The sequence below is a fragment of the Ambystoma mexicanum genome, chromosome 11 (assembly GCF_040938575.1).
Source record: "Ambystoma mexicanum isolate Mex_15411 chromosome 11, UKY_AmexF1_1, whole genome shotgun sequence".
NCBI classification, from domain to species: Eukaryota; Metazoa; Chordata; class Amphibia; order Caudata; family Ambystomatidae; genus Ambystoma; species Ambystoma mexicanum.
Window position 1 is genome coordinate 390,176,196 of NC_090934.1, and position 27,994 is coordinate 390,204,189.

General features: G+C 46.4%; 1 long non-coding RNA gene across 1 annotated transcript in view; it reads right to left on the minus strand.

The window, feature by feature from the left end:
• The window catches only part of LOC138504715 (uncharacterized), an 88,062-nt gene extending 60,367 nt beyond the window's left edge, over positions 1-27,695 (minus strand). The window contains exon 1 of the long non-coding RNA XR_011279922.1: positions 27,596-27,695. This is a non-coding gene — a long non-coding RNA (uncharacterized lncRNA). The remainder of the gene's footprint in view (positions 1-27,595) is intronic.
• Between the last annotated feature and the right edge of the window lie 299 nt (positions 27,696-27,994).

Here is a 27,994-nt window from a genome sequence, read left to right on the forward strand (position 1 = left end):
AGGCAGGGTGACCCAGCCAATGAAGCAGAGTAAACAGTGAGCAAGGCATGGTGAGAGCGAGAGAGGTGCAATCAGCCCAGTGAATGGTGCAGGATGACACAGGACAAGTGGTGGGGTGATCAGTGAACAATGAGGGATGTTAAGTGACCAAGGCATAATGAAGATTGCCAAAGCGCATAGCGCAGGAAGTCTTGATTCTATTAAAGACACAGAGGCAAGCATTATGCTTTATCTTCTTTAATTCTGCTAACAACAGCTTTTTAAATCTTCATTTTTTTTTTAAAGATGCCCAACTGGCATGAAAATAAAGAAACAATAAAACACATTGGCCCTCATTACGACCCTGGCGGAGGACCATGGTGCAATTTGCACCATGGTCCATGGCGCAAAGCTGCCAACTCCGCCATGGGGGTTGGCGGACTTACCGCCCCATTCCGACCTTGGCGGGGCGGTAAGTCCCCAATCCCCATTTACCCTTCCCCATTCCCATTTTTGCCCCATAGGGCATAATGGGAGTGGGGAAGGCGTTAATTACGCCACCGTAAATTACGGTGGCGTAATTAACAACAAGTCCCGTATCGCCATGGATTTTTCCGCCTGCAAAAAGCAGGCGTAAAAATCACCATGGCGCTACGGGAACTCGTAGTCAGGCGGAAAGGTACGCCATGCTTTACGCCGGCGTAAACCCCTTTCCGCCAGGGTCGTAATGAGGGCCATTGAATAAACTGAGGTGCATCAACTACATTTCCCATGAGTCTCTGTTCCCCTGGTAGTCCAAGCCTCCATCCTATCCTCCAATGAGGTGTACTCCTCTGGTATAAGTGTCCCCTTTGGCTAGGTGCCTTCCTCTTCTTTATCTGTTTTCAAACTTTATAACTTTAACAACAGCCTAGTAACAGTCACATAATTGAGCTTGCAATCTTCACTATTCTGTACAGTTTCTAGATCCTCCCTGCTGATCTGCTAGCTGGTTACTCTCAAGGATTCTTCTGGTCCTCCCCAATGTGGAAAGAGATCACAAATGTAAGGGGGGCGGGGGGAATCGCTGAAACCACATCATCAGTATACATTCAGAACTCTTAGCTTATGATACAACATTTTACTCAGTTAAAACCTTTGTACCATTCTTTTGTTGTCAAGATGTGTAAGTTCTTACTGCCCACTTATTTCCTCTTGGGAGGGATAATGCTCACCTCCGTGTCTTTAATAGAATCAAGACTTCCTGCGATATGCGCTTTGGCAATCTTCATTCTATGACAAGACCGGAGGCAAGCATTATGCTTGTTCGAAGCTTTGTACTACTGCCGCTGCAATATTGTGTACTGGCTTAAAGTAGAAAGTCCTGAAGACAGAATCACTGGACCAGTCTGCTGCCTTCATGATCTCTTGCAGTGGAACGCCTGCTGCAAAAGCTCAAGAAGCCATTGCTCCTCTGGTCGAGTGAGCTCCGAACACAGAAATGGCTATACCTGCTTTGTCCATTACTTCCCTGACCCATCTTGAAATGGTAGCTGGGGCCACTGCTCTATATGGTTTTCTGCGCGCTATCAGCAGTTGCGTCACATTTCTAGGCCTTACATCCTCTGTCGCTGCTTCATACGCTTTTATGCATTGCGCTACGCAGAGCTTGCTATTATCGGGAAAATAGGGATAGGTAATAATTCTGGAGTTGGTCTTAGTGCGCTGCGCTAGGTTAAAAGCTACTCCCTCCGGATAGAAAATCTTCCTATCGATCTCCAGCGCTTTGACGTCTGACACTTTCCTACAGGATACCAGACATAGTAGTGTAGCCAGCTTGCCTGAGAGCTGTTTCTTCTACAACTGGTCATTTGTGGGCCATTGTTCAAATAAGTAGAGTATCTTGTTAACATCCCATAGGGAAGAGTATCTTGGCTTTGGCGGCTTGCTGACCTTTATGCCTTTTAGCAGTCTGGCTACTGCTGGGTGGTCCCCTACAGGCACTCCGTCTACCAAATCGTGCCCCACTGATATGGCTGACCTGTACACTCCTACCGTTCTGAAGGCCCTCCCTTCAGAGGTCAGAGATGCCAAAAAATTCACTACCTGAACTATAGGGGCTGAAATGGGAGAAAGACTCCTCTCACCGCACCATAAATCCCAGACGTGCCATGCGGAATTATAGCTCCTGATCGTGGAGGGGGACCATGAAACTCTGATAAGCTCTGTAGCTTCCTCTGAAAGCCCCGGCAAGCACCATCTGTGCCTGAAACTCTTCAGGCTAAGAGGGTTAGCGTCTGGTTCTGACTCAGCGGGTGAGGAGCTCCTGTCGGATCTAATAACAGATCCTGCCTGTGAGAAATCCTCTGGGGAAATCCGTGGAAAGTTCCATCAGAACTGAAAACCAAGCTTGCGATCTCCATTCCGGTGTCACTATGACCACTTCCGCTCTGTCTCTGCGCTCCTTGGCTAGTGCCCCCGCCACCATCGCGAATGGGGGAAATGAGTAGTGTGTGTGCCCTCCCCCCCCAGTAGTGCAGGAAGGCGTCTGTGCCTATCGCTCCTGGGTCTAGTCTCCATCTGATGTAACTGGGTAGCTGTGCATTCGGCCTGGAGGCGAAGAGATCTGTATGTAGGGGTCCCCATCTTTGCTGTAACTTGATGAAGACTGAACCATGTAGAGTCCAGTCGCTGGAATCTACTAAGTATCGGGAGTTCCAGTCTGCCACTGTATTCCACACTCCCGGAAGATACTCGGCTCTGACTTCTATCTCCCTCTCTAAACAGGAGTGCCAGAAATCCTTGGCTAGTTCTGCCAGCATCTTGGATTTCGTTACTCCTAGTTTGTTGATATACCTGACAGCTGATATGTTGTCCATCCGTAAGAGGATGCAACATTTTGCTCTGTCTTTCGTGAAAGCTCTGACTGCGAAAGAACCTGGTAGCAGTTCCAGGCAGTTGATGTGCCGGGCTAACTCTTCCTGGGACCATTTTCCTCCTGTTTCCGTGCTTCCGCACCTGGCTCCCCATCCTGATCTACTGGCGTCTGATTCTATGGTGATCTCTGGAAGGTCTCCAAATATGGCGCGGCCGTTCCAGGCCTCCATATTGTGAAGCCACGATCTGAGCTCTGTCCTGCTGTCCTTGTCCAACGGTACTAGCCGATGGTATATCCAGCCTTTCTGTAAATACTTGATCTTGAGCCTCTGAAGGGCTTGATAATGTAAGGGACCGGGGAAGATCGCCTGGATGGATGCTGCAAGCAGTCCAACTATCCTGGCTAGATTCCGAAGTGATACAACTGTTTTCCTCAGAGCTGTCCTCAGGTCTTTCTTTATCGCTCTTATCTTGGCGGGCGGGAGCTCTAATGTGGCCTTCCTGGTGTCTACAGTGAAGCCTAGGAATTCTATTCTTCTGGAGGGAGTCAGTACCGATTTCTCGGTGCTGACCAGAAATCCTAGTCCTGCTATGAGAGATTTTGCATATTGTACTTGGCTCTATAATCTCTCCCTGTCTTCCGCCATGAGTAGGATGTTGTCTAGGAAGATGATCATCCAAATACCCTGGTTCCTCATGGCTGTCGCTAGCGGTCTCAAAAGCTTCGTAAAAGCCCAGGGAGCTGAGGCTAGTCCGAAAGGAAGAGTTTTGAACTGCCAAATCTCTTTCTCCCACTTGAACTGTAAGTAAGTTCGGAACTGCAGAGCTATGGGTATTGTGAGGTAGGCGTCTTTCAAGTCTAGACGCGCTAGCCAATCGTTCTTCCTGAGAAGGTCTGAAAGTATGTCTGTATATCTGCCAGCTGTTTAGCTCTTTCAGGTTGATAACCGGACATACTTTTTCCTTCCGATGGACAAGGAATATGTTGCTGAGGAAACCCATACAGTGGGGTTGGGCTCTCTCTATGGCCTGTTTGCGCGCTAGGTCGTGAATCTCTGCATCTAGAAGCCTCCTTTCCGCTAAGGGGATATGCATGAGATGCAGGGCTGCTTGCTGCTCTGGCTCTGCAATGAAATCTAGGTGAAATCCCTGCGCAGTCTGTAGTACCCAGGCATCTGATGAAAGCTTGCGCCAATTGTGCATGAAAAGCAGGGTTCTCCCGCCCACTGGGGGGTATATCACTGATTTTTCTCACACCTGTGGGATTGTTTTGCCTGTAGTATCATCTGCCTCTGCGTCCCCTAAAGCCTCTACCTCAATTGGGAAAGAAGGAGTCTTGTTGCCGGGATTCCCAGTACTGGGCTCTCGGGCCCTGAGGTCTCCGATTGGAATTGTAGCGGCCGGACGAGCGACCTCTAAAACGGCCGGCCCCTGCAAAAACCCGACTGGGAAAAACTTTCCTTATGGAGGATTGTGCCTTCTCGAGCGCTGTCTAGGTCCCCACAAACGTATTCATCTCCTTGACGAATGTGTCGCAAAATAGTAGTCCGAGCGCACTCTCCCCAGCTTCGTAGGATGCTAGGTTCCCCAGCTTGTTATCGATTTTCAATAACATAGATCTTCTTCTCTCTGCCGATATTACGCTATTTGCGTTTCCAAGCAGGCACACAGCTCTCTGAGCCCATCCTGCCAGGATCAAGGGGTCCACTGGCTCGCCCGTGTTCTTGGACCTCTCCGCCAGGTCCATGATCTTAGCGATGGGTCCTGTAAGATCCAGTATCTTGCCTTGACAGGACTTCCATGCTGTATCCATCCCTCTCCGGGCATATTTGTTAGCCTTCGTGATGAAGGTCAACATCTTCGGATCCATTTCTGGAGTCTCAGCCACTTTGCTTGAGAGGTCGGGCCTCGGGCATTCCGCTCTATTGCGAAATCTGGTCTCCTTTTCTAAAGGTCTCCTAATTCTTTGAGACATATAGATCGCCACTCGCAGAGGCGGGGTCCACTCTGTGGATCTGGGATGTCTAATCACCTCTGGCTCAAACATGTCCGATGTGTCCTCCTCCGGGGTACCCTCCACTAAGCTCACTTTGATTACTGGCTCTCTACTCTCCTCCTTGTCGAGGCTGTTGCCTTTGTCCTGTCCTTTCTCTTGGTCATATTCTTCCGAGGAAGAGAGAGCATCCCCTGGATTATCAGCCCCTGGGGTAGGGGGTACGAGGCTGGGCACTGCTGATGTCTTTGATAAAAAGGCATCCTTAAGTCTCTTGAACGCATCAGCTGCCTCCTGGGGCCTTTCATCCTTCCCCTTGTCAGAGCCCAGGGGGGTAGAAGAGTGTTTCCTGTTTGGGCAACCTTACTCCCCCTGGAGGTATTTTATAGAGGATGCCTAGTGGAGGTCCCCTCACCTGGGTCATCTTGTGTGCCAGCTCTGGTGCCCAAAATCTCCTCTAGGATCTGTAGTCTGTCCTGTAGAGGCTGCATTCCCTGGGCCACTGCTTTAACAAGAGAGTTACTCAGCACTCTCTTGAAGCTCTGTGGGAGGTCGATCTCCTCCTCCAGGAGCTCAGGTTCCTGGTCGCTGTAGTCATACCAGTACTCCTCTGGTCTGGCTGAGGCCATTCCTGTGGCTTAGTAGTATGGAGAAGCAGCTGCAGGCTCTGTAGCTTTGCTGGGTAGACCTGTGTGTGCTGTAAGTGCAGGTCACGCGTTTCGTCCAGAATGAAAAATGTTTTGTTTTTTTTCAAACCCTAAATCGGGTGCAGCCTCTTTAGATTAGGGGAAACGGTGTAAAATTTTGAGGCGATATGTTTACTGAGTAGCGTTATACGCTTCGTTGCGGCCCCACGTTTATTTCTGTGTTCGCCATTGGAACTAATAGGATTAGAGCTTATTGCGCATGCGCGAGCTCTTGCAGTGCGTGGAGGCGTTCCTGTCAGGCTAGCGAAACCGCCTCAGGCCGCAGGAACGTCCGCTTTCACTCAAGAATCTTTGAGACCCCGATGCAAGCGAGATCGCCTGCGGGCCCAAAACAATGTAAATAGGATTTGAAACCGCCTTCGAAAATATTATTTATATATATAATTTACATATTTAGTCTACATATTCATGAATGCAAATATTCCTAAATTAAATATATAATACATATAGTTACAAAAGTATGTTGCTGTACGCGCAGCGGCGAATATGTTGCGCTTATAACCCTTGTTGCATACAATCTAATTAAAATTGTAGTAGAGTCATAGGGTACTTAGCTGTCGAAAGCAGCAAAAAAGAAGAGGAAGGCACCTAGCCAAAGGGGACACTTATACCAGAGGAGTACACCTCATTGGAGGATAGGATGGAGGGTAGGACTACCAGGGGAACAGAGACTCATGGGAAATGTAGTTGATGCACCTCAGTTTATTCAATGTGTTTTATTGTTTCTTTATTTTCATGACAGTTGGGCATCTTTTTGAAGATTTAAAAAGCTGTTGTTAGCAGAATTAAAGAATATAAAGCATAATGCTCGCCTCCGGTCTTGTCATAGAATTATCCTTTGAAGGAGGCTGGGGACAGTGAGTGTAGGAGGTTGGCCAGAAAGGCAAGAATAGGGCTGATTTCCCTGGGTACAGAATTCAGCCGATTTTGTCTCCCCAAATCCCATAACCATGGAAACCAAACCTCATTCCTGGTCCTCCAACCATCAGTGCACCTGCAATGTTCAACTGCACCCACTTCTCAGAGTCTAACCAGATATTCTCTGGTTTGTCTATTTCTGTTTTGCATTTAAGCACATTAAAGTGTGATTATAATTAGATATCTGCAGACACAGCATGGCTGTGGGTTGTGGCATGTCCTGTAAAAGGAACAAAGGGTAGGTCATTTGAAAAGTGAGGGGTCCATAAAGGTGCATGTGGTTCAAAACAAGGACCACAAGCAGGAGATTGTATCATGCATTATCTTTCACTGTGTTTTTTTAAGTCTTGATAGTACAATTGTAAAACATAGATGAGATTGATTTTTTGGCACTTTACTTTGAATGCTGATAAGTGTATGCTTCCATTAATTAAGACGGGGGAAAAAAATCTACAATCATAGGGCTTAGTTCCAAGTTAGGCGGTGCGGGAAAAACATGGTGGTAATTAGCTCCACTTTCCCCACACCGCCAAATTATAATTTTTGCTGATTTATTGTCGGTGGAATTATTGTGCAGTAAATCCAACGATTTTCAGAGGAAAAGTGCCAGATTCACCTTCAGCGTATCACTGAAGCTACATCCTCCACTTTACGTCAAACAATTGGTGGATTTACCGTGCATTAATTCCACTAGCTGTAAATCCACCAAAAATCCCCATGGAGTCATATGGACTCCAAAAATGGGGAATTACCAGCACTTGCAATCCTGTGGTAACTCCACGGGACCCATTGGCAGTAACGGCAATTGAGTTTGGTGGTATTTCAGTGGATATACTACCTGAATACCACCAAAATCGTAATGAGGCTCATAGTCTCTTAATCACTATATTCATATAATAATTTATCGTGAGGTTGGTTTATTATGCGATTTGTGAATTTGTAAAGGTAGCTTGATAACATAGTGTTACTGTAGCCTGTATTTATTTGTGTGCACTTTTATAGTTGCCTTACATGACTGTCTTCCATGTCTCCTACCCCGGCTGATAACATGTGATGAATATTGTGTATTTTAAAGACTATTTATTCAGTAACAATGGTCAAAACTACTAACTGCATGGTGAAGTAACTTATCAAACTGGTCCACATTTGTCAAGAAAGTGGCCCAATTCGCCCCACACTAGCTTTTTGTGTTTTTGGTGCAGGCATTGCCCTTTTGCCCAATAGACCAGCCCAAGCCTGCTCCATAAAAATCATATACATGCATTTACATTATAGAAAACATCCTCTTTTTATAATGTTGCTCCATAAATCATACGCATAAGGACCATTCATATATAAAACGTCATCTGCCTCTCTCCACGCTCAAGGAAATACCACTTGTTTGATATTGTATTTAATATGAGATCAAAGTTAAACATATGGGCTCTAATCACATCAATAGCTACACCTACAAGCCTACCAATGAAATATCTCTGATTATTTTACTTGCAGTCCATGGGCCTCATTACACGGTAGGCGGTGAGCCATGGCGCTATTAGCGCCATGGCTCATGCCGGTAAAATACCGGCACCGCCTTGGCGGAAAGGGGATTTACCGCCCCATTCCAAGGTTGGAGGGGCGGTAAATCCCCTTTCCGCCATTGCCCTTCCCCATTCCCATTTCTGCCCCATAGGGCTCTATGGAAATGGGGAAGGCGCTAATTACGGCACCGCAATTTTGCGGTGCCGTAATTAGCTCCGAGGTCCCTTAGCGAGTTGGATTTTAACGCCTGCAAGAAGCAGGCGTTAAATCCTCCAACCCGCAAAGGGACCTCGTAGTACGGCGGTAAGGGTTAACGGTCACCGTTGCCATTAACGGTGACCGTTAACCCTTACCGCCGTCCGTGTAATGAGGCCCCATGTCTTTATCATATTCACTCTGCTGGCATTCAGCCCATTTAAAGTCTTTCCTGTTTGGCAGAGATGCAAACTCTGGTACATGGTGTTAAAGCGATCGGCACAATCTTGCAGGGTTCAGGATTAGAAGGAAGGTCACCCGAGATCACAGTCATCAACAGTCACAAGTCCCCAAGATGCAAGATGTGGAAAACAGTATGGTCCTCCAAGCAGCAAGGACCTCTGAAGGGCCAAAGGGCCACAACACTGGATGTACATCTGAAGGGGCAGTAAAGCTGTCACTGAGCCAGGATGCAGGAGGGACGCCATTCCCTCATACAATTGCCAGTACATTCATCCTTCCCCACCGACCTGCCATTCTGGCTGCTCCTGTGGCAAAGTATGGGTAGAAGTACAGTACTGCAATCTTCCTTGGTTCTGAATACACAACATATGTGAACAACTGGTGTTTGATGTGAATTAAGGCAGGGGAATTAGTAATCTCCCTTATTACTAGCAAAAGGAACTGGGCCGAGGAAATCCCCAGCACCAAAAAACAGAAGAGTCCAGCCATGCGACAAAAGGCTTACTGTCTTTATTCAAAAATAATCAACAGGGATTGAGGCATGAATAATGCAACATTCTCCAGTGTTCTCTCTCGTTGATCACACGTCTATTGTCCAGTTTTGATGATGCGTGACATCACAAAATAAAGATACACCCAGAAAACCTAACAGGGATCAGGATTGGTTAGTGAGGTATTCTACATATACATTATATAAGGGCTTAGTACATCGATTGGGTGAGACATATATGGTGGCTCCTCCTATGACCATCTTCTAAATGTTACAACTAAACATTTCAGGTTAGTTCGCTGTCATCGATTAATGCAAATAAATTTGATCTTAGCGTGGAAGGTGGATAGGTATTGTTCAAAGAGGGTTTTCTCAGTCTTTATTTATTTATTCATTGGGTATTTGTAATGCGCCTATACACAATGTGTTTCAAGGCGCAACAAGACAGGGGGGGGCACGAATGACAGAAACAAAAGAACGCTCCTACTAGGCCTTGTGACATTCATATTGTGCAAGTGCAGTAACAAGAAGTGCGGGGGAGAGGGGAAGAAGGAAGTGCTGGTCAGGGCGGAGGGCCAGTGGATTAAGCGAGTGCCAGGGGAGGCAAGGTGGACAAAGCCAGGGGAATGCAAGAGAATACAGGGGAAGAAGGGCTATGTGTTAAGTGTGAGGAACGGGGCTGGAAGGACTCAAGGGGTGCAGGCCGAGCTAGGCTAGTGCATTAGGAGGGGGCCCGGGAGGGCACGTGCAGGATGGGGGGGCAGGGCTCATGGGACACCACGTGCAGGGGTAGAACAATCAAGGAGGCCCTGGTTCCCTGTAAGAATCTGAAGGAACCAGGCAGTCAGTCAAGAGGTAGAAGGGGACATTAGCAGGGGCGGGGGTTGGGGAAGGAGATAGATAAAAGGAGGGTCTTGAGAATCTTCCGGAACTTAAGGATATCCGCTCAAGCCTGAGAGATGCAAGGAGGCCATTCCAGATGGAGGCACCAGCGGAGGAAAGATATCTAACCCCCACTCTCTGCTTGGCAAAGCTGCTGATCTGCAGAGAGTTGGATCTAGAAGACCGAAGGGCTTGAGAAGGGAGGTATTTAGGGAGAGAGAGTTGGATGTAGTGGGGTCCCAGACCCCAGAGAGACTTGTGGATGATGCAGAGGGTCATAAACTTGATCCTCGCAGCAACCAGGAACCAGTGGAGAGATTTTAGGGCTGGGGAGATGCGGTCCCTGGGCTTGAGGCCAAGGATAAATCTTGCAGTCCTATTTTGGATTAGTTGAAGGGGGAGGGTGAAGGAGCTAGGCAGATTGAGGAAGAGGCTGTTGGAGTAGTCCAGCCTGGAGAGGACCAGAGCTTTGGAGACATTGAATTTCTGGGGGAAAGTGAGGAAAGGGAGCATGCCTCTTAGGAGGTGCAGCTGAACGTGGGCCTTCTTGGCAAGGTCTGTGATGTGAGGAGAGAAGGAGAGAGAGGAGGCGAAGATGACACCAAGGGTTCTTGCCTCACATGAGAATGAGTGTGTTAACTGGAGGGAAAGCCATAGAGGCGTAACCTGAGGCTAAAGTATACAATATATCACAAAGGGGGGAGCCGCCAGACAGAGTTAGAAGATACTACCAATTCTGTATGTTACTATTTAGAACAAGAAGAACATGGTGTTTAATGAATCACTGATGGCCCATCCTTATGGTTTCATCTTAAAGACCCTTAAGTTCTCAGACTACGTGAAACTTAATTTGTGCATATATCCATAGTCTCACTAAGCAAAGAGTTTTTTTAAAGGTTATACTTTGGTTCATTAAATCAAGTTTCTCGCACCGGGTATGCAACAATCAAGGTAGAACATCCAAGTACATTTGTAAATGGGCAGACAAAATTAGAGCATGTGTCTCAAATATGTTCTGCATCCATACATTTCAAAGACATAAACTACAACAGCATATTACTCGCATTTAGTTTAACAAAATCATGAAAGAAATATGAAAAAATGAAAAGTAAAAAGAAGCAAAAATTAAATACTTGTCCAGCAATTTAGAAAATGGAACACAAAAGGAGACTGCAACATAATACAAGTAAGTCTAGCATGCACTGATTCCTAATGCAAATGCATATAGTGGGGAGGATAAAGAGAACACTAGTCCTTCTAGAAAACAAGCCCCATATGCTATATGTTTGTCTGTGATCTATTGGTGACCAATCCTCGGTCTATGTCGGGAACATAAAATTCCCAAGAGAGTAAGCAGGATACGCAACGGTAAGGCTTGGTCCTGGGACGTTTCGGCTTCCAGATGTGGTGCCTTCTTCTGGGCCATAGGATTGTGTCTCCCTTGAACTTGGGTCCGAGGGGAGCGTGGGTGGAGTGGCAGGTCAATTTAGTCGAGCCGTGTTTGGTCAGCATGGATCTTGGTGGAGTTCTGTAATGAGCTGGGAGTAAGGCAGCCGGGGTGCATCTAATTGGCAGCTGCCAGTGCTAGAGTCTTGAAAGGTAAGGGACTGTGGGCCAGGAGCACTGAATGCACATGTGCCCCCAGGGCTGGTTCTGAACTGGAGGCAGAGGGCCAGTAATTGCTTGTTGCTGCAGGCAGCATAGCAAGCAGTCCTCTTAAGGTGTGGCAACATTGTAAAGGCTTGCTCAAGTAGGAGTGACGGAGCAGTGGAGAACATGAGAATGAGGGCACATGGAGGGCGGCCAGAGTGTAGGAGGGAAGGAGGGAGCTGGGGTCCCAATGAGAAGGATCTCTGTCTTACTGACATTAAGGTAGAGATCAATAGTAGTGCACCATGCTTAAATAGCAGCCAGACAGTCAGGAATGAGAGAGGAAGAGGAGGAGGCAGAGGAGGGAAGCTTGAAGGAGAGCTGCATGTCGTCCGCATAACACTGGGAATTAGGACAGAAGGCAGAGATCAAATGGGCTAAAAGCGCAAGCTAGATTTTGAAAAGCCAAGATGAGAGGATGGAGCCCTGAGGGACACCAGAGGTGGATAGTGAGATGGACGAGAGAAACAGGCCCAGTTGACCCTGGGAAGGTCAGTCAGAGAGGAAGGAGGTCAACCAGTGCAGAGCCAGGTCTGTGATACCAAGGGCCAATTTATAAGGGTGTCGTGATTGACTGTATCAAAGGCAGAGGAAAGGTCAAGAAGGTTGAGTACGGAAGGAGAGTTGAAATCGAGATTAGAGAGCAAGTCTTGACAGGTCCCTAAGCCTTGGAGTTTAGGAAAGTTACCAATCTATTCAAGGTGGTGAGAACAGCACCAAAGGTGCTGCATCTTCTCAACAAGTTACCATCTCCGATCCCCTATGCCTTGAGACAGAACATTTGGATTTGAACCTGGTATTACCTTTGTATCATCCTGCCTTTGGTTGGATGGGAACATCCACCTTAGCATGGCTCGAATGAATAGGCTCAGTCTCCCAGGTTCCGATCACGTGTGCAGAGACCACAAACTTGATTTCTTCTGCTTGCATTTATGCAGATTTTCAGCTTGTATTCTTGCAGGTGCCCTATCTGTTAACTCTAAACATTCGCTCTCTCTGTATCCTTGGCAAGGTTGTGCACAGTGGCTGCGCTGGAATCATGGTCTGTGTGTCTCTGCAAGATCAGCCTGTCAGCTCCTCTCTGTATCTTCAAGCTCTTTCCATTCCTTCCATTCACTCCAATAGATGGAATGTGGCTTCCATCTGGATAGACATGGCCGCCATAGTTGCGTCTTAAGCATCAGCAAGCAGTGATATGTATTATTGTGCAACTTGTGTTTTTTGCATAGCAAGAGTGTGTCAGTCCTCTATCTGAGTGAGTCAAAAGCATGTGCTTTGTGTCTATCAGCAATTAATCTAAATAACTGCATAGCTTTGTGCAGGGCTGTCTTTGTGCTTCATGTCTTTTTTTCAAATAATTTTTTAGTGTTTTAAAGATACATGAACAAATAATATAGAACAGTCGTTTCTTTGTACACAGTGTAGAGAGTTACAAACTTAACTCAGCCGTCATAGTCATAACATATAAGAGAGCAAAAAAAAGGGGGGAGACTAAATCCATCCACAATACACAAATGTTAATGAGGGGTCAAATTAAGTAAACCTTAAGGCACATTTGGAGACAGTTAAGCATAAAGGTCATTAAACACTCCTGAGATGTTTTGGCAACAAACTCAGCAGCCAATCATCAACACAGTGGGCAGTATCACTTTTCCAGAATTTCAGGATGTGTCTTTTGGCAACCAATAATGCCCTCTCTGCCCAGAAACGTTTTCCATTGGATAATCCAATATTAGAAGGAAATAAGCCCAATACGCCCACAAGCGGGTCTCTTGGAAGGGATAGGCCTAAGACAAAATCAATTATCTGGAACACACCATCCCAAAACAATTTAATTTTCCTACATAACCACAACATGTGGAGGGTGGTGCAAACATCACTTTTGCAGTTCCAGCAAACATTTTCACAGCATAATTTGCACGACCACATCTTCCACAGAGACCAGTACAAGTAGTGGTTAATACGCTGCTGCTAATATCGTAGATCTAAATCAACCTCATATTTAGCTGGTCCTGCTTCATGTCTAACGCATCTATGTCATGGTGTCAGTTGTGACGTCATTGGCTTTATTCGAGGTTACACTCAGTCAACTTACTCCATTGATTACAGGCTTGTCTCTTCTATGACGTCATCAGAGTAAGACCTGAATGGCTGTCTAACTGAATAGCGTTTCTCACACCTGCGATACATCGATGATGGGGAGGAGGGACCCAGGAACCATGTACACCTTTCATTTCTCTGTCGCGAAGATGAGAGTGGGATAGGTGCAACATCGGCCATGTTTAGGTCTCCCTCTTCTGTTGCAATAGCTGGTGTATGTAGTTGGAGCATAGTATTTGATGGCGATATTTGGCATATGATTCAAATACCCAACATTTGAGGTAGTACCTGGCATATGAGACACACATCTGGCTATTTGATGGCACTGTTTAGCATATGTTAGGTTAAGATATAGTTATACTGCATTCATCACCACTGTAGGGGTCTTACAACGCCTACCCTTATCTTGGTATCGGCATCATGATGACTCCGTCAGGGTGTGTCCAGACCATAGTCTGTTGGTAGTAAGGAATGGAAGAGGGAGAGAAAGACATAGAAGTAAAGATGGAAACAGTGTTAGCAAACAGAGAAGGATTAGTTACATGACACACAAGCAGTTTAATAGAGTGGAGCACAAGGGGAATGTGTGTGGTAGTCTGAATGCGTATCTTTAAATAGTGCTTGCTTACAAAGCAGTGTGAAAGCAACTACAATGAATGTGTAGTTTGCAGTAAAGTATAGCTTTTATGTGAGCAGCAATATCTAGGCATGGAGCTGTCTGGTCCTAGAAATTAGTATTCAGTGGTTGCATGGTGGCTTGAGATGTGCGCAAGCGGACTCTGTAACGATGTGAAGCATATGATGAGCGATCCTGGCATCTGCTGCTAATAGATGGCATATGATATTCACCCAGGCCTTCGATGGGAATTCCTGGCAAGCAATGTGACTGGCTGTCATTTCACCGGAGTACCTGCCATATACTGTGATCATTGGAACCTTTCATAGGGATACATGGCTTTTCACAGCAGTACTTAACACCTGACTTGAATATGTGGCAGTGGAGGCCAATAATGAACCTACGATGTGAGTGGCTGGCATTTGATGGGAAGACCTGGCCTGGTATGATTAACTGGGCCTTTGGTAGCATTAGCTGGCCTTTCCTGGTGCTACATCCGAATAACTTGCACGTGATTCAAGTACCCAAGCATCTAATGGGAAGGTTCGAAATGTGATGTGTTTTCAGGGCAATACCAGGCATGTGGCCAGAGTGCATGGCATTTGATCAAACTACATGCAATGTGATGCAAGTATCTGGCATCCAAAAGTAATGTCTAACATATGAGTACCCAGCATTTAGAGGCATACCTCGCATGAGTACTTGGAATTTGATGGCAATACTTGACATGTGGTGTGAGCGCTTGGGTGTTCAAGTGAAATGTCTTACATCGTCGAAAACCAGCTCACTATCAAAAAAAACAATGGGCCTCCATACTGGGCTCCAATACCGGGTTCCTTCAATGAGGAATAACCAGGTCATTCCGATTTTGGAGGACCCGGTAATTCCTCCTTGAAGGAACCATTCCCCATTCCTATTTGAGCCCCCATAGGGCTCAATGGGAATGGGGAGGGAGGTAATAACGGGCACGTTACTAACGGCCAGTTATTAGCTCCCTCTTCCCCTTGCGGGAACCGGAAAGGACGTCTTTTTTTTACCAGACATCTGTTCCGGGTCCCGCAAAGGGAACCTCGTAATAGGCACTCCCGTAATGAAGGGTGCCGGTCCCGTACCGGCACCCTTCATTACGGGACCGCCAGGGTCGTAATGAGGCCCAATCTGTTTGCTTTGTCAATGCGTGTTTATACATGTAGACTACATATAGGTTGACAAAAATGTAAAAAAATAATAATACTATTGTACAGGACTGGTTCCCTTGATCTCAAAGAATGGTTTTGGATTGACTAAGTGTTCTATTCCTGGAAGGTACAACTTTAATGCATCTTGAAAAGGCATTTTTCCAGCATAGAATTATAACTGCTTTTCAACTAAAAGGTGCTTTAAAAATCAGTCTACGGGATGGCTCACCTGCTTATGGTCATGCAAAAAAAGAAGAAAGCAATTAAGATGCAAGTGATGGACGTGCTTGATTGAACCCGGACCTGTTGACCAAACGTTTTCCAGGTTCTATTTAGGGAGGCAGTCTGATATTGACGTCAAACACATTTTATTGAGGGTTTCAAGAACAGGCCAAACTTGTCAATAATCTGACAATATGCCCAGGAACATTCTCTGAGCTCTCCAGAAATATTACAAGTAGGAATGAAACAAGATCATTGATCGCTAATCTGTCTTTTCTAATTTTCCAACCTTCATCCCCCACTCCCTACTCCCCGACAGCCCTAAATGGAGAGAACGAATACATGTCACACCATGTCACATAGTCATAGTCAGAACATCAAAGCATCAATTAGCGTCTGGCGTCCCAAAGTCTCATGAGAGGGAACAACATCAAATCAATGAGATGCCAGCGTCTCCAAGACAATGGTCAATTCTGCATCCAGCGTTGGTAAAAGGGTACTTCGACATTGTAACCCTCGCCTAGCAGGCGCAAAACTCTCAGGCGGCCAGGAACAACATTTCCCAGGAGTCTGTGGCCCTTCATATCAAGGGTTGCCTGTTTATTCACAATGCAAATACTTCCACATTGAGGTCAGAAGTAGTTTCTTTCCATAGCCAAGAAATGCCACCGTTTATGCCTCCAGAGATTAATGAGAGGGGCATTGCCCTTCCCCCAAATTGCTCCAATAGCCAGGTTGCCCAGGAACAGCTTGAGGGGAGGATGTTCCCCCAGATGAGTGGCGAGAGGCGACACAGCGAATTGGTAGACCTAGTAAAAGCATCACCTTACCCCCATCACTTCTGATAATGTATTAAGAACCTCTTTCCATAGTACTTGCAATTTGGGACAATCCCACCAGGGGCCAGATTACAGAAATTTTGCACTGGTGCAAGTGCAAGGTTTGCACGGTATTAGCACTAGTGCAAAGTTAGCCCTATTGTTAAAAACACTGGGACACATTAAAAAACCGTTGCACCTCGACAAGTGCAGTTTTGTATACTAAAAGCACCAGGGCTAAAATTTCCCTCGTGCAAAAAAGATGTATGTTCACTACATTTTTGCACTAGGGCAAAGTTTTCCCTAGTGCTAATACGGAATGGTATTAGCACTAGGGCACACTTTGCCCTGACGCAAAAATGCATCAAAAATGTATCTTTTTAGCACTAGGGCAATTTTAGCCCTGGTGCTTTTAATATGCCAAACTGCACTTGTCGAGGTGCTATGGTTTTTTTTAATGTGTCCCATTGTTTTTAAAAATAGGGCAAACTTTGCCCTAGTGCTAATACTGTGCAAACTTTGCACTTGCACCGGAGCAATGTTTCTGTAATCTGGCCCCAGAGGTTCATCAGGGTATTTATTTCGTTTACACACAATTTCCCTAACAATCACCTGAGTTGACCAGTAGGCTAGCTGCCTAAACTGCATAATTGTGGAAAATCTCTTAGCTCGTCCCAATTTTGCGGAGTAAGGTCCTCACCCAAGTCTTTTTGTCCATGTAGCCACAGTTAAGTCTTGTGCAGGTGAAATGTGCAACCAGTACTGAAAATGGACAAAATGTCCCCTGGAATCTCTCCCCCACACCTTTGTGCTGGGAGGGAGATGAGAGTTACATGGCTTGGCTGACGAGTGGATCACCAGCCTTGGCTAAGCAGCACCGGATCTGCTCAAGGAACGGAATTAAGTGCAGCTGAGGAACACCTGCAGGAGGGACTGAGTCTTGACAATTTGCATAAAAGCAAAGAGCATATTGGGAAAATACAAATGACTACATCATTTTATATTAGAATTAGGTCTGTGATAGAAACTCAAACATGAAACCCTTATGAAAGTAATGCAAACTGAGCTCTCTACTTTCATTTATATTGTTATGTTAAGCTGATTTATACCGCGCACCGCCGGCATTTCCATGGTCTCCAGGTGCTCTTGTCACAAGGCTCACCCTAGGAGAAAAATGTCTGTAAACCACAATACACATATGCTCATTTGGACAACCTCTAAATGGATACGAGGCTTGGGCTATATACACCTAGAGCTCTTAAAAGACTCAGGTCCTGATGACGAGTTGGGCGGTAAACCTTAAATGCAGTGGTAATGGTGTTACTGCCACATGTAAGGGTACACAATCACACAAGTCTGGGGTGTTTACCCCCAGCTCAGAGCTGTGGGTAAACACGCCAGAAAAATACCAATTTTAGTGCAATTACCGCCAATGGAATTAATGCATGGTAATTGCACCGAAAATTCCCCAATGGGGAATGGGTAGTAACGTTTAGCACCTAACCCGTGATCCGGCAGTAATACCGCCAGGTAGGTGGGCACTTACGCAAATAAAGTTGGGCGGTATCCCACTTGGGATACCACCCAACTCGTGATGAGGCCCTCAGTCTTGCTTACGGGAGTCTCCTGCAGCCTGCTTAGGCGACAGGGAAGGCTTGGATCGGGGGCAGATATTGGAAACTGCCGCGAGCTAGCATAAGGTTTGGTCCTCTAGCCTCCATGGAGCGTCACTCTGCCCAGACAAACTTTGCTGGAGAGCAGCTCTGTCTTTTCTGGCCCAATTCATCCCCTGTGTGTATCCTATGCATACCATATATTAACCCCTTGGGAGAAGAACTGTTGACTATCTGTCTTTCGTACTGACACAAGGTTCTAGTGACTGCTTTGTTAACCATTAACCAATCTCTGATCTGACAATATTGTAGAGGGTCCTTCTCCAAAGTGTGAAACATCATGCTACCATCTTGGAATGCTTTACCCCCGATGCCCATACACAAATCTGAAATGCACCATCCACTGTCCAACCTCCAGTTAGGGGAAGAGTTTATAGTGATGGCTGGGGGTTATTCTCGATTACCATGAATGATGGTAAATGGAGATCAGGAGGAATGGGGAACCCTGGTCTTTGCAAGAGCATCACAAGTTTCCAGTAATGCTGTAGTTACTGGGGTTATTCATTACCGATATGGCCCATCTGCCTGGGAAGCCACCATTATTTTACGGAATCCACCATGCCCCATTCCACCAACAATCCTAATTTGGAAGGCCTGATAATAAATTATGGAGTACAGGCAGCTGTCTCCGGAGACTTCGATCTCTGCAGCATATTTCTGTTCTGGATTGTCAGTGTGTACTGCTTCTAGTAGCAGTCCATCTCTGCAGAGCTCCAGCGCACTGCCTCCTAACAGCAATCCATCGTGGCTCCACTTCGCAGCTCATCTTTAATGCCTGTGCATGGAAGGGGAGTGCAGCTTGGATGCTCATTGGGCTGTACTGCAATCACCATCCTGCGCACCAGCTTTAACAATGACTCCACCATGGGGTGGGTTTGGTGAGTACCTGGCCGTTTGATTCCAATTCTTTGCTTAGTAAGTAAATAATCATTTGGACTGTTCCAGCTACCACTGCAATGGTCTCCATGTGCTTTGGGAAAGGGGTAACTAACTGGGCATTTAGTGTCAATCACTTGCAAAGGGGTGAGCACATTAACATTTGATAGGCATCCCTGAGCACAACATGATTATCCTAGTACTTGATAGAAACTCTTCCCAAATGGGTGAACATCTGGACATGTTATGGCAGTTAAGTGCAAACGAGTTGGTAGCTGGGCTCTGGGATGACAATCCAGACCAATCGGGTGTACACCAGAGAGTTGCATGGCAATCCTTGGCAACAGGGTGAATCCCTGAGTGTTTCATGGTGATGACTAGCAATAGCAATTTGATAGCAATCAATGGCAATGGAGACACTCCCTGGGTCTTTGATGTGAATCCCTGGCTAAGGGCAAATACCTTGAAATTTGACAGCAATCCTTGGCTATTGGGTGGTTGCCTGGTAATTCCAGAGCTACCCCTGACAATGAAGTGAATCCCTGAGCCATAGCAGTGAGTGGTACTGGGTGTATGTTCTGGCAATCTCTGGCAATGGAGTGACTACCTGGGCATTTAATGGCAATTCCTGGCAATGAGATGAGTTCCTGGGCATGTGATGCCAATGCCTAGCACTAGGAAGAGTACATGGCCATTTGATGGCAATCCCACACAATTGGGTGAGTACTTGGAAATTTCTGGCACTCACAGGCATTGAGTCAAGACTTTGCCATTTGATGGAAATACCTGGCAATGGTGTGAGTACCGGGGCATTTGTGAGTATTGATATTGATATTGATATTTTATTTCTATCGCGCTCATACACAAGTGTTTCAGAGCGCGACAAGGCAAGGGAAGGAGAACAGAAGAGAAACAAAAACAACAATCTTACTAGGCCCAGTGACATTGAGAATGCGCAAGTGCATGGTACAGGGGGAGAGGGCGAAGTGCATGGAAGGGGGAGCAAAAGGAGATTGTGGAGCAAGGAGGAAAAAAAAACATAAATAATAATAAAATGTATAAATAAAAAGGCAACAAACAGAGGGAGTGCAGCCAGCAAGTGGCAAGTGCTGGGTTTAAGGCAGCAGGCTGGGTAGGTCTGATAAGTGCAGGAAGAACAAAAAGGGGGTGGGGGCTTTATGGGTACAGATTCAGACCCCAGCGCAAGGGGTGACCCGGAGGCAGTGTGTGCGGGTGGCAAGAGGAGCAGGTACCTGGGCCCAGAGAAAAGAGGGTGGCCAGGTGCATGGTGCCAAGGGAGAGTAGAATCAGCAGGGGAGAGGGGGGGCGAAGGCAGAAGCAAAGAGGAAGGTCCTGAGGTGCTTCCAGAACCAGAGATGGTTCTCCTCAAGTTTTAGAGTGGCAGGGAGGCTGTTCCAGAGGCAGGCCCCAGCCGAAGACAGAGATCTACCCCCAGCTCGTTTTTTTGAGAAATGACTGACCCTGGGGGAGTTAGAGGTAGAGGAGCGGAGTGCTCGAGATGGGAGGTTTTGCGGAGGGATAGCTGAAGGTATGTTGGACTCAGGCCCCAGAAAGCCTTGTGGACATTGCAGAGGGTTTTAAATGTAACCCTTGCATCCACTAGGAGCCAATGGAGAGATTTCAGAGCTGGAGAGATACGATCCCAGGGCTTGAGGCCAAGGACAAGTCTTGCAGTCCTGTTCTGGATAAGTTGCAAAGGGTGGATAGTAGAGGTAGGTAGATTAAGAAAGAGGCTGTTGCAATAGTCCAACTTAGAGAGAACCAGAGCTTGGGAGACAGTGAGCTTCTGGGGGAATGAGAGGAAAGGAAGAGTACCTCTGAGGAGGTGCAGTAGGAAGTTTGACTTTTTTGATACATCAGCGATGTGGGCGGAGAAGGAGAGTGTGTAATCAAAGGTGACACCAAGGTTCTTGGCCTCGCAGGTGGGGATAGGAGGAGGGCCAAGGGAGGCCCGCCAAAGAGTGAGGGGGAAAGGAAGGTGATGGTGTGCCAATGAGGAGGATCTCAGTCTAGCTGGCATTCAGACAAAGATTGCTGGCGGCACACCAATCTTTAATGGCAGTTGGGCAATCAGTGATGAGAGAGATGGAGGAGGTGGCCGAGGGCAGCCTGAAAATGAGTTGAGTGTCATCTGCGTAGCAGTGGAAGTTTGAGCAAAAAACGGCAATACAGCAGGCGAGAGTTGCTAGGTATTGGTTGAAAAGCCACGGCGAGAGGTTAGACCCCTGGGGAACACCACAGGTGGAGAGGAAGATAAATGATAGGAAGGACCCAAGTTGGACCTGGGAGGGTCGATCAGAGAGGAAAGAGGTCAGCCAGGCCAGAGCCTGATCGGTGATGCCCAGGTTATCACAGAGACGGTTGGCAAGGATGGTATGGTTGACCGTGTCGAATGCAGAGGGGAGATCGAGTAGGTTGAGAACAGAGGGAATGCTAGAGTCAAGGTTGGAAAGCAGATCTTCACGGATGTTCAGTAGAGCAGTTTCCGTGCTTCTGCTGGATCTAAAGTATCTGGTGACTTCGCACAACTTACCATATTAGAGACAATTTGACTACTGTGGGAGTACAATCCAAATTACATTTACAGAAATGCAACTGAACAGTCAAACTGTAGAGGTATATTATAAAATAGCTATGAATGCAATGTTTAGAAATTAAAAGTTTAGAAATAAACTACATCATTTAAAAAAAATCAAAAAAATTATCAAATAGCTACACTCTCAAAACGGTAATCAGAAGTGTGAAGAGTGCAATATAGAAAATTGATAGATAGTTAATTGTTGTGGCAGTCACAGGCAAATTCAATTAATGTATCCTTTTCCAACCCAGGGCTTTGATGAGGCCAGAGGCCTCTCTTGGAGGTGAGGGGTGTAGTTGGCCTGCCTGGTCCCTGGATGCTACCATGAATGAGGACATCTGTTTTCATATGCCTGATAACTGTGTAATCTGTTTTGGGAATGCATCAAACATACACACAGAGGGTTTCCACTCATTCCTCAGGAAGAGAAAGCATCACATTACACATGAGACAAAGTGCACCCTCACATTTCAACAGGCTCTCTAACTTCATAGAAATCAATGATCTCTGTCACCTCCTTCAATATGGTTTCCGCTGCCACCATTTCTCTGTGACAGCTCTGCCCTGTGTCACAGATTTTTTGTCCAATGCTATACTCTTACCCCCATCCTTACCCTCCTGGATCTATCCCTTTTCTTTAAAATAATTAACCAACACTCTCTTCTGCTAATCCTCTCTAACGTCAGAATCCAGGGCTTCACTCTCTCCTGGATTGACTCCCACATTTCAGACAGCTTTTTAGAATTTCTTGGCACATGGGCCTACTCTTCTCTTAGAAGATGTCCTGCAAAGCTTGGTCCTATGCCCTCTGCTATTCACGCTCTACAATCCTTCCTTGTCAAGTTTATCTCCACGATCGGGTTCACCTACTACCTCTTTATGGATGACACCCAAATTGTCTTCCTCTCTCCGACTTCTCCATGAGGAACTCCAGCTGCTTTTCCTCCGGTCATCACTGGACAGTTTTTCACTGTCTTATCCTAAACGCTTAAAAAATCAAAGTAATCTATTTTGCTGTTTTTAATGCCCCTCCACTTTTCCCTTACCCCACTTCCTCGTCCTGAGCTTCTCTCACCCTCCCCTAAGCACTGCATTCTTGGACTACTCCTTAACAGCCATCTTAAGATCCAGAAATTCATCACAACAGCAGGCAATGCTGCCGGGATCACCTTCTAAACATCGAAAAGACCCCCCACCGGTCGCTTCACAAAAACTCTTATATACACAAATACCCTGGTCAGGCCTCCAAATAAGTGTCATACAGGGCTTTTTATCCATTGAAATCTTGCAAATACGATACAAGTTATCTTTCTATGCATACATTTACACATCATTTGAGAACAGAAGTCAAAGCAAAGGGCAGTTGACTTGACAGAAAACAGAACATATGTTTTGATTCTTATCTCCATGGATGAAACTGCAGACATGTGAAGGAGAGCGGTACAGACATTTTTCTCTAAACTGTGTTCTTTGAGCCGGTCAGGAAGAGTGCACAACTGTTTAGGTTATATGCTCTATACATTTTTAAGATAAGTAATGTTCTGGTTGCTTATCTCATACTATCTACACTCTTGCTAGGGCAAAATATGTCCTCTCTTACAATTTAATTGTGTAAAATTTAAATCAGTTTGTAAAATACTTCCCACCTTAAAACATTATCGAACCTAGGTCATGGATTAGTAGTCAATGGGCCTCATTACGAGGTTGGAGGTAGCCATGACCTTAATAAGGTCATGGCTACCCCCAAACTCGGGTCCGGTTCCGGCTCCCACGAAAGGGGAATTACAGGGCCATTCCGACCTTGGAGGGGCCCGTAATTTCACTTTCGCGGGACCCGGTGCCGGTATGTCCCCATTGCCATTTGAGCCCCTATAGAGCTCAATGGGAATGGGGAGGATGGTAGCAGCAGTCCCGTTCATAACGGTACCGTTGCTACCATCTTGGTCTGCTCGCGGCTGCTGCTCTGCATGTCTGGTCTGAGTAGGCATCCAGACCGGCACCCGCGGGCAAACTCGTAAAGTTGCTGCATGGCAACAACAGTGCCTTACCGCAACAGTCGAAATGACGCCCAATGTCTAGTTTAAACATCCACTAAACCTTAACCTGGAATCAACATAGTAAATGGTACTAAAAATGGTCAGTGGCAACAGGGCCCTTGGCTCCATGGTGAGTGATTGTCATTACACAAATAACAGAAGTCACAGCCTCTTTCAAATCTTTAAGACTACACTCAAAACATTCAAAACCTGTCTCTCCAGCCATTGCAAGCGCTGTTACAAAACAGCAATAAAATGGTTGCATTTGCAAATGAAATAGAAACTCAGCAATACGTGTCCCTGTAGTGGTTATCCAGATAGGTATTTCAATTATTATGTAGCGCTTCATTCAGAATTCCTCTTACTTTGTAAGCACTGTGAATTACTATTAGCTCAATCAATAGTCCGTTTACTGACATCTGAAGGATGCAAGGGTAACTCGGGCCAGCCAACATTTGACCATGAGACAAGATGTAGATTTGAGCATTCAGCACTTGCCTCTCTGTGCTACCGTAAAACAACACTGGCAGACCATTAAGCACTACTAGTTCCAGTCAATGAGGACTTTCATTAATCATCAAATGCCAATTCTGCTATCAAACCTCAAAACACACAATACAAGTCACGTTTGCTTTACTGTGTAATTGGCCAGGGTTGTTTGTTTTTTTTAAAGTTTAAAATATATACAGAAAAGATCAAATGATCAAATGTGCAGACCTTTGTAGAGGAAAGATGAAGGACGTATTGAGTAACTTAGTCTTCTATAATAGTAGCATCCCCTTCTGCAACATGCTTTAGGAAGTGGACCAACGATAGAGTAGCCAGGATGTGGTACACAAATCACTTGTTGTTCTAAAGTCGAATTCCTTCTAATTATAGTTTACTAAATTGCTACTGTGTGGAGTTTTTCCGATTTGGGAAGTAGTTAGCCTTCGCATTTGAACTAGTTGCTATCAATGCTATACTAGTTATATCTGTGAGGAGCTTGCATTGCAGAAGCAATTGCCCCTCTGTTCTCTGTGGCTGGTGCCCCCACTGCTGTTATGCTATTCTGTTCCTATTCTAAGTGAGGAGAGCTTGGATCACTTACCTTCTGCTAGGCAAGTTCTTTGCGAGGGGACTTTGGACTGCTAAGCCTATGCTGTTTCAGTTCTATGCAAGTGTAGCTTGTATTTCTCATGCCCTTCATTTACCTGTTCAGTGTGGGGATGGGGGGTTGCACTGCTCTACCCATGCAGTTTATTCTCTATGCAAGAGGAACCTCTACAGCTCCGACCGACTTCTCTGTGGTAAACGTGTACAGTTAAGACTTGTGACAAACCCGTTACATGTGAGGAAAGAATGATCTAATGAGGTCCATGGCATACCTTTTCTATATTAGATGGGGAGTGTGCACTCCTGAATCCTATGTTACACCTGTTCTATAGACCCATTCCTTATTTGTTCTCTGTGTGGGTATCGTCTACCCTTGCTTAACTTGCACTGATCCGCTCCACCTGTTCTACATGATGGAAGCTAGCATTAATGTTGCCCTGATTTGCCTTTTCTGTTTGTGCGAGGGAAGCCTAGTCGGGTCCTCCTCGAGATTACCTGTTCTGTGTGAGCGAAACGTTAAAAAGACGATACTGCTCTTGTACCTATTCTTTGCATGCAGGGGGAGCTCACAGTGTTAGTGCTCACCTATTTCATTTGTGAGAGGGTGTTTGTTCTATTGCACACTGTGTTATCTGTTAATTGTTAGAGAAATCTGCTTTTCTGTCATGATGTGCCGCAGAATGATTTCTATACAGTGTTAACTCATTGGATGCGTCGGCTGGATTCTCACATACTTTTCACTCTCTTATGGATGACAAAACTCATTTTTACTCCTTTGAAATCACATTTACTCTCAAAGTTTAAAAATAGGGAGTAAAAATACTCCCACCCCAAAACGTTGTCTGGAGACCTCAGCCTAGTCCTGCTCAAATCTCCTTCTGGGCCTCCCTGCCTACTCCTATGCTTCGCCTGCCAAAGTCCTTAACTTTGCCACAGTTACTCTTGACAACCTACCCCACTCCTACCGACCTCTTCCCACTGTCTACACCGGGCTGTCAATCCATGCACAAGCGGTCTCCCTACTAACCTTTTCTCTTGCCTTCAAATCTATAAGTGGCCTTTCCCCCTCTCACCACATCCTCTATCTACCGCTGCCCTCCTTCTCGAACCCTGCGGTATGGCACCCTCACCTGTCTGTCAGTCTTTGGCCCACTCTGCTCAAACTCACAATTTCTGCTCCATCTCCCTCCTTGCTCCCTTGCACTGGCACTCCCTCCCGCTGACATTAAAAACCAACACCAATTTACACTCATTCACATCAGCACTTAAGCTCCACCTCCTTCACCGTGAGCTACCACTCGCCCTCTCTCTCAACATCACTGTCCCGCACAATCCCTGCACGTTCCATTCATGCTGGTGCTACCACACATCCCCTCAAGCTCCCCTCCATGTCTGAGTAGATGTCCTAGAAGGTTTATTACATGCTGTTGAGCAACCCCCATCACCCTCAGATCTGCTGCCAGCTAGCCATTGTTTACCAAATCTGTTGCATGGAACTAGGTCCCAGGGTTGCCCAGCCTCGGTTTGTTCTCAGTCAGTGTTCCTGCTCGAGACACATGTCCTCTTTATTAAACACAATAAATACAAGAAAAGGTGCCTGGGTGTTTAAAATGAACGCAGAGCAGAAGACAACCTTAACCCTTCAAGAAACGAAAGCTGTGGTAGGAACCCCCATACCACAGGCGCAGATAGGTGAGCACACATAGTAACACAGGGCTCGCCTAAAACAGAAAAAGAGAGCTGTATACTTGAACATGCTCACAGCGGCAACCCACGCCTACAGAATGAGGGACTTGTACATTTAAATCTACCGGGACAAATAACCGTACATTTAAACGCGTACACAGATCCCCCTATAACCAGGAATAGATGCCTACACATGCACACAACCGGCCCCCCTAAACCTAACACACATGTATATGTGCCCATAAAGGGCATCCTTAAACATAGAAAGAGATACCTTTGCATCTAAATATGAGAAGGGGCGGCCACAGGCCTACAGTATGTAGCAATATACAGCAGTACATTTCAATATTATTATACTGGACTCCCAAAACCCACACAAAACAGGGCTCTAGGTTATACCTGTACATAAAGTATAACCCTTAAAGTAAGGGGTCATAACGTCACACGGAAACATTAAACCGAACAGCCCCCCAAACCCACGAGAGAAAATATCTGTACATTTAAACTTGCACGCAGAGGACATGCCCACAAAGGTCTTTCCTTGCCCTATAGGAGCGATAGCCCCCCATTTGGGAGCACAAACCTAAACCACGGTAAGAAGCATGTTCACTTTTACACATGCAGACACTAGGGAACCCCAGAACCTACAAGCGGCGGATACAAGTTGGAATATGGCGCCGACCCTCCCCTTTCAGGCCTCGGTGCGCTTTGCAAAGCGTAATAAAAAGAACAAAACAAAATACAAATCATGAAAATGCGACCAACAGATTGCGGAGACTCATGCAACATGCACAACAAGAGAACACACCTGAACCTGCAGAAGGAGTTACTTCACGTTGAACTGTGTACCTCAAAAAAGCACCCCAACCCCACAGGAAGACACCGCTGCACATTTCAACACCTCCCTCTGTCCCCCACCGGTAGGAAAGGAATTACCGCACAAATTACCATAAACACAGAAGACTTGCCCAAACCCACACAAAGACATACTTGCTAATGGAAACAGGTACACGAAGTCCATCCAAAAATCTGACTAGAATTACAACCCCTGAAATGTATATTTAAAACTAAAAGGCACACAGAGGACGTCCTGAATCCTTCATCCATCTGCCGAATGCCTGCAGACATGTGGTCCTGGTCATGTGCGCATGGCTCCCACCTAGGTCACGCAAACAGAAATGAGGTGCAGAGACTGCTGTCAGTCTCATCATGCCACCCCCACCCCACCCTTCCCCCACCCCCGGGCGGTATCAGCAGCTCACCGTCAGGGGCTTCCCCGGGCACTCCTGCAGGAGCACTGCCACTGCCAGAGTGACGAAGAGCCAGCCCAGGCGCATGGCGGAGGAGGGAGAGCTGCGAGCTCCGGGGAGGGACAGCAAACGCTCGGCCTCCCCCAGCTGGAGCTTCTATTATACCCGAGGGGGGAACTCCCGCCTCCCCAACCCAGCCTGGCTTATAACTGAGGGGCCCTCGCTGCCCTACAGCCTGGCACATGACATAAACCTGCGGAGAGGGGGAGAGGGGTGGAGGCATCCCCTCCTCCCCCTGCACAGCCTGTTTTATGAATGCTGTACACTTGTTGGGGCATTCCCTCCTCCCCAGCGGTGTCGTACACCTGAGGTGGCACTCACCACCCTCGTTGGATTGATTCGGCTGATTGC